We start from the raw sequence: 7,052 nt of genomic DNA on the forward strand, positions 1-7,052 counted from the left end.
GGCGGGCACGCGTGCGCGCACGCCTGGGGCCAGGCGCCGACCAGGCAGGCTGGGCCGGGGAGGAGGGGGAGGGGAGCGGGAGGCGGCTCGGGCCGGGAGGTCGGAGGTGGCCGCTGCTGCCGGACCGCCGCTGCGCGGTCGGGGCTGCTTTCTTGCTCGGGGTGCTGCTGTCGCCGCCCGAGGAAGAAGGGTGGCGAAGGCCGCGTCGCGCTGGCCCTGGGCGGCATTTAAAGGTCGCAGGGGCCCGGCCTGGGAACCGGGAACAGGGCGGGGACCCAGCTGGGCTGCCGCGGCTTGCTCAGCTTGCCCTGCCCCTTGGCCATTGGAAGGTGGCGGGAGGCTGGGGCGGGAGGGACGGGCTAGTCGCAGTCGGGGCGAGCGGGAGGGAGGGCGGAGGTTCTGGGGGCTGGGGAGGTGGGGACCAGGGCCAGCCAGGTGACAGGTGCTTGTGACACTTTCGCCCCTCCCTTCCAGCCAACCTCCTTCCTTCTGTCACGTCCTGGGGCAGGTGGAACGACGGAGGCAGAGGTCAAGGGAAGACTGGAGGGTGGGAGCGGTATCCCAGAGCTCGAGATTTTTTTCAGAGAGTAAGTTCTTTCAGAAAATTCCTACAGAGTGGAAGGGGAGATTCATTCGGCCCTCTAGGGTAGAAAGATAATGAAGTCTCTAGACTTGAATAAATAAATATTTGACCCAAAAGCAAGAGGCAGAAAGGACTCAAAGTAAGGACTTTTATATCCCAGGAGGCTAGATAACAGAATAGGCCTCTTTCTGCCCTGTGGGAGGGGGCGGGTCTGGGGGACACTGGAGGCTGTCTAGGGCAGGGGTCTGGCTAAGTCTTAACCAAGTGGAACTGCCCATAGTGAATCCTTAGCCCCCATTGCGACCTGTTTTTTACAAGTCACCTGCTCTGTCTAGGGTAATAAGTTTCTCACTGGAAAACTCCTTATATCCTTTGTGGAGTCAGTCATTCCCAGGGGTACATCTCTCTTTTATTCCAAGGCACAAATTCCTTTTTGGCATTTCCACATTAGGATGATTATGTAACTTCTCAGATAAAGCTGTATCAACATACCCTCTGTTAGGTGACATCTTGGCTTAAGCATTCCACTGTGTGAGTCACCAGGGTGTTTTACACTTATAATAAGCAGGGAGCATGTGTGGCCTGCTGCAGTCCCAGAGGGGCCCTCAATGGCTCCCTTCCAGCCACTGTTCCTGGCTGTGTGTCCTGGAACATCCCTGCAGCTTTTATGTCTTAGCTTTCCCTTTATGGACCAGAGCTAATAATGGTAATCCCAGTCCAGTGTGGAGAGTTGCCTGCACACATGTGTATGTCACAGTCCTATGGTTTGTGTGCTCTGAACAAGTGCATCAGAACTGTGGCTCACATTTTTGCTCCTGTTTATGAGTCTTAGGGATTGTTTAAAATATTAGGCAGTTACAGGAAACTGCTGACATTTTGAAAGCACACTGGAATGTATCCCAATTTCTGAGAGTATGGTGTGGAGAAAAAAAACACTGAAGTCATTTTTCGTCATTAGTTAAGCGTGACACAATACATCTCGGTGGTTAAAGAGCCTGTGCTCTGGGTTCAGATTCTGGATTTACCATTTACTAGCTGGGTGATCTTGGACAAGTTTCTAAGCTTCTCTGTGCTTTAGTTTCTTCATCCGTGAACCAGAGATGACAGTGATGACAATAGTTGGTTCTTGTTGGGAAGGCTGAGTAAATTGGTCCTTGTACCTTCCTTAGAATAGTACCTGGCACATAGTAACACTTAGACTTCAAAAATACTGAGTGTTTAGGGGCGCCTGGGTGGCTCAGTTGGTTGAGCGTCTGACTTCGGCTCGGGTCATGGTCTTTCGGTTTGTGAGTTCGAGCCCCGTGTTGGGCTCTGTGCTGACAGCTCGGAGCCTGGAGCCTGCTTCGGATTCTGTGTCTCTCCATCTCTCCGTCCCTCCCCTGCTCATGCTCTGTGTCTCTCTGTCTCTCAGTAATAGATAAACATTAAGAAAATTTTTTATAAAAAAAATACTGTCTGGGGATCCAGCAGGGATTTTTTTTTTTTTTTTGATCTTCTAGTGGGGAAAGGCAGTCAATGAATAAATAAATATGTAATGTGTCAGGGAGTAAAAGTGTTAGAAAAAATAGGAAAGAAAGCAAGGTGGGAGAGAGGGAGAGAGAGAAAGAGAGAGAGGAGGTGGAATGGTGTTATTTACATAGAGGTGGTCAGAGAAGCCACCTCTGGTAAAGTGATGTTTGGGAAGACCCCCGAAGAAAGGAAAGGAGGGAGGGAATCATTTGGCAGTCTAGAAGAAGGGGTTTCTGGTGGATGGAACCGTAAGGGTCAGGATCCAGTGAAGAAAGTGTTGGGTGCTTTGATAGAAGAGACAAATAATGACAAATAGATTAGGCTGCGTAGGCCACGTGAGGATTAGCTTTCACCTAAGGGAGGTGGGAAGACATCGGAAGTTTCTGAGCAAAGGAGTGACCTAGTTTTCCCTCTGTTGTAGATACGTCCCTCTGGCTGCTGTGTGGAGTGATCTTTGTGGGGAGGGGAGGGCACAGGAGGGAGGGTAGAAGTAGGACTTCTGTACCAGGCCCGCTACGGTATAATGACGGCTTAGACACGGTGGAAGTGATAAAGATGTGAGAAGCTGTGGGCCTTTGATATAAGTCCTAGCTGTTATCGTTATGTAGCTGAGAGAGTTCATATTGCCTTCTGAGCCTGTTTCTTCACCTGTAAAATTAAGGGGTTGGGCTCTTTTGTCACTCCTTCTTAGCTCTTAGGAAGTTCTTCTTTCTGATTCCTGAAAAGATGTGTAAACATCATCTGAATTTGAATGGCTTTGAGAGTAAGTGCTGCTGAATGAAAGCAATCTTGGGTTGAATCTTCACCTTTATAAGGTGAAGAATAGTCCTTTGATTTGTTTTGTAAGTGGAGTTGAAGCTATTTGGATTGCTTGGGATGAGTTTCTTACATCTTGGGAATGGGAACAATAGGAAGGTACTGAAGCTTCCCAGAATACTTTAACATGGAAAATTGCCTTTTATTCCAAAATTGCCTTTTATTCCCAAACTACTTTTTATCCCCAAAATGCTTGATTCCTTCTCAGTCTATAGAGTGACTCATTTTGAATATGAAGAGGAAGGAGAAAGCCTAAATCAAATTTTTGTTACAATTAAAGCTGAGCAGAGTCAAACTGCGTTTTATAGGGAAAAGTCATTAGCAAATTAACAAATTATAGAGCCTAATTAATTTTTATTTTTAGTTGTGTAGTGAAGGATAGGCAAACTGCCCTGTGCTTTGATCTCAGGCATTTACGTCTAAAATAACATTAACCAAGATTGTGACCTTTTATGAGATGCAGCAGTGAAATTTCAAGATGAACCGCATTACTACTGGAAACTGCTAAAAAGGCTCAAGAAAGGGGGAAGGCAGTCAGGCAGATGGTTAGCATCAAAAAAGAAGTATAAACAGGTCTTTGAAGGTAGAGTTTGCTGAAGGATTTTTCCAGATGAAAACAGTAGATCACTTCCTTTTTCTCTTCCCATGTAACGTGTTTTATTCACACGTGTGCATGCAGCGTTTCTAATATTGGGGGGACACTACAACATTGATGTAAATTCAACAACCATTTCACGGGGATTGCTTTGTTCTATGATCCTATGGACCACAAGGAAATATTTGAAAAGGCACGACGAGTCTTGTCTTCGAGGAGCTTACAGCTCACTCTGAGGACCACTGGCAGAAGGTAGTGGTTGGTAAGGTAATAAGGACCTCGGACCCATAGCCTGAGCACTGAGGGGGCGGCTCTCTCCCATTTGGAGGAGTAAGGCGGTTTTCTGGAGGAGACAGCACATTTCTGATCAGATGCGTACAGCGACTTTCACAGTCCCCCAAAAGCACATCTTCAAACACCACATTGCCGTACCATCTATGGCCTGAAGTCTAAATCTCCCTGGTCTGGCAACTAGCTGAACCCCTGTCCCCCGCGGCTGGGTTTTGTCTCTTGCCTGGTGCAGATAGACATGTGTCTCCTTGCCTTGCACTGTGACTGCCTTCATAGGCCTTCTGAGGGCCCTGATCCCCAAGGCCTGACTTGACCTTCAGGCCACTAGTTTTCTGTGTGTATGTATACACTTTGGCTAGAGCAGGGTTTCCTGACCTCAGCACTGTTGACATTTTGGGCTGGGAAACTCTTTGTTGTGGGGGGCTGTCCTGTGCGTTAGAGGACATTGAGCACTAGATGCCAGTAGTAACGCTCCCCTATTCCAAGTTGTGATAACCAAAGATGTCCTCAGACATTGACAGCTGTGCCCGACGGGGTGGCAGTGGGGAGTGCAAAATTACCCCCAACTCAAGACCGGTTGTCTGCAATGTGCTTTAAGATTCCTATCATTCATATTTTTATACAAGAAATGAGATTTCTCCAATCTAATCGCGAGTAGAAACTTTGCACACCAGGGGCGCCTGGGTGGCTCAGTTGGTTAAGCGTCCGACTTCAGCTCAGGTCACAATCTCGCGGTCCGTGAGTTCGAGCCCCGCGTCGGGCTCTGGGCTGATGGCTCAGACCCTGGAGCCTGTTTCCGATTCTGTGTCTCCCTCTCTCTCTGCCCCTCCCCGTTCATGCTCTGTCTCTCTCTGTGTCAAAAATAAATAAACGTTAAAAAAAAAAGAATTAAAAAAAAAAAAAGAAACTTTGCACACCAGAAACACCTGGCTTTATATTCTGCCAGTCGTTTCTTCCTGACACTGCAAGAGCACTTCACAAAGGGTCCCATGAAGAATGCCTGACATGAAGGAGGGCCTGTGAAGCCCCGTGTGCATACAGCCCCCAGCTCAGAATGCCTTTGTGATATTGAGAATTTTACACTCTGCTTTATAATATTGCCATGTTTATTTTTGATAAACCCAATGTGCTCTCTCTCCCCTTAAATACAGTGAAATTGAAGCATCCCAACGTTTACCTTATTTTATACTGTGGCTCAATGCCCTCCCCACCCCAGACCCCCCAAGATGGTTGCAGCCCATTTTGAGGAGGAAAACACTGCTCGGTTTTATAGGCCTTTCAGCCTTTCAACTCCCCATAATTGTTTTTGTCAGGCCAGTCTCTGCTCAAGAGAAATATTCATGTAAGCAGCAAAACATACAAAGTCAGCGTTCTTTTGTTTACCTAGTTAGGTAGGAGGGCAAACATTTATCAAGCTATTTTTCTACATTTCAATACATGATTACAGTTCTTAGTTATTTTAGGAACTATGGTCACCGTTATCAAATAATGATTTCAGACACGCACGAATCTGTGATGTACGAAAGTAATTAGGGGACAGACATAAAGCTTGGCAGTCAATGCCAGTTCCTAACCTTTCATTATTTTCGGTTTATTTATGAGGAAACTAGAGTCAGCCTCCTGCCTGTGTTTTAATTACTTTAGCACAAGAAGGATTGATTTCAGAAACCGTCCACGCTGAAGGAGATAATAATGAACCCATTCCCCGGAGGAGTTCCGGGCTTCAGAAGTCCTTGCTGTTTCCTACCCTGGGGATGTCACCGTGGGCCCTTTAGCGTGTCTGAGAGTTGCTGGGGTGTACCCTGTCCCGAGAGAGAGCTCACTCCTGGGGGGGGTAAAGAGAGCTGACGGAGCAGTGAACGTATTCTGCCGAGGAAAACATAAAGAACACTGCTTTCGGCGTTTGGAACCAGCAGCATGAATGAAAGATATTTTAAGATTCTTTCCAGCATGGCATTGGGCGTATCCTGAGAGCTGAGGATGTGCATCTGCGCCTTCTCCCCAGCCTCACCTTTCGGCAATCCCAAGGGGTGGATCTGGTCTTCGGCCAGCCTTTTTCCAACAAGGAGTGTGACAGGCCTGTGTGCCGGCGCCCCAGGCCTAATTTCACCCCTGTCATTATGCTGGATGTTTCTATTTTCATTTGCTGGTTTATTGTCCTCCTTTTTATTGCCTCTGTGATTTTACTTTCTTGTTGTCGAGTGGCATACAGGGTGTCTTAGTTTTGTAGTTTCATGGAAACTTGCACGGCTTGGCCAGCTGGGAGGAGACCAACATTCAGATGTAGCGGTCATTTGGAAATCCCAGCTAGTGGGCAGGGAAACTCTGGCCGCATGCTGCCAGGGAGTCTTTTGGTTTGTAGAGAAATGTGTTTGGGTGACACAGACTTCTGGGTTTCTTAAAGGGCGAACTACGCCGAGTAGGGATGAACACAGCGCAGCTTCTGAACGCGGACTGCCAGCCGGGACAGACCCGGAAATTTAAACTCGGCATCCAGATTTGACCAACCAAAGAGAGGCAGAGAAAACAGACTTCATGTATTTATTCATTCATTTATTATTTATTTATTATTCTTTATGGAGCCGGGCTCTGTCTTTGTTGTCAGTATGGTCATTTTTCACTTTCTTAAAAAAATAAATAAATAAAAGCAACCATACACATGCTTGCACTTAAAATACTTGCCCCTCTCTTCATACGAGTTTCTTGGGGGTATCTCTAGTCTCCTCAGATTGCAGACTCCTCCCCTGCACCCTGCCTCTTCCATCTGAGAAGGTTCAGAATGGGTCTAAGAGCTCCTTGCCAATATGGCAGCATAGCCCAGAAAATGAAAATGAAATCCTTTGGATCCAGAGGCTGGTTACGTTCCACTTCCAATCAGATAACACATTTTCTATCTAAATTTAGATGATCGGCTACGCGTTTATTTTAGGCCTGAATTGTTCAAATGATTAATTTATCCCACAGAGAAAGATTAAATGAAGAGTTGAAGAAATGCTTTAAATTGCAGAAGAAGTTCAAGTTGGCAGCCTACACTGATGAAACTCACATTTCCTTCATTCACAACCTTGGCCGGCGTTGGCTCAGTGTTGCTCCAATACATAAGAACTAGTCGGAACTCTATGAATTCAGGAGGGCTTGGGCTGGGCACGGATTTTCAAGATGCCTGGCGAGCCTGCGCGTGTGTGTCAAGGCTGGGTTGAATGGGGGCGGAAGGAAGATCTTGAGCTTTTCTGAAAAGCCAATCCTCATTTTAATTAC

The 7,052-nt window shown here is 47.0% G+C and overlaps 1 long non-coding RNA gene across 1 annotated transcript in view; it reads left to right on the forward strand.

Moving 5' to 3' along the window:
• Positions 1-6,450, forward strand: part of LOC121019107 (uncharacterized) — a 7,241-nt gene extending 791 nt beyond the window's left edge. The window contains exon 2 of the long non-coding RNA XR_005785460.1: positions 6,199-6,450. This is a non-coding gene — a long non-coding RNA (uncharacterized LOC121019107). The remainder of the gene's footprint in view (positions 1-6,198) is intronic.
• Positions 6,451-7,052: the final 602 nt, after the last annotated feature.

This window comes from Herpailurus yagouaroundi, unplaced genomic scaffold (assembly GCF_014898765.1).
Source record: "Herpailurus yagouaroundi ecotype Mexico unplaced genomic scaffold, PumYag 221, whole genome shotgun sequence".
NCBI lineage: Eukaryota > Metazoa > Chordata > Mammalia > Carnivora > Felidae > Herpailurus > Herpailurus yagouaroundi.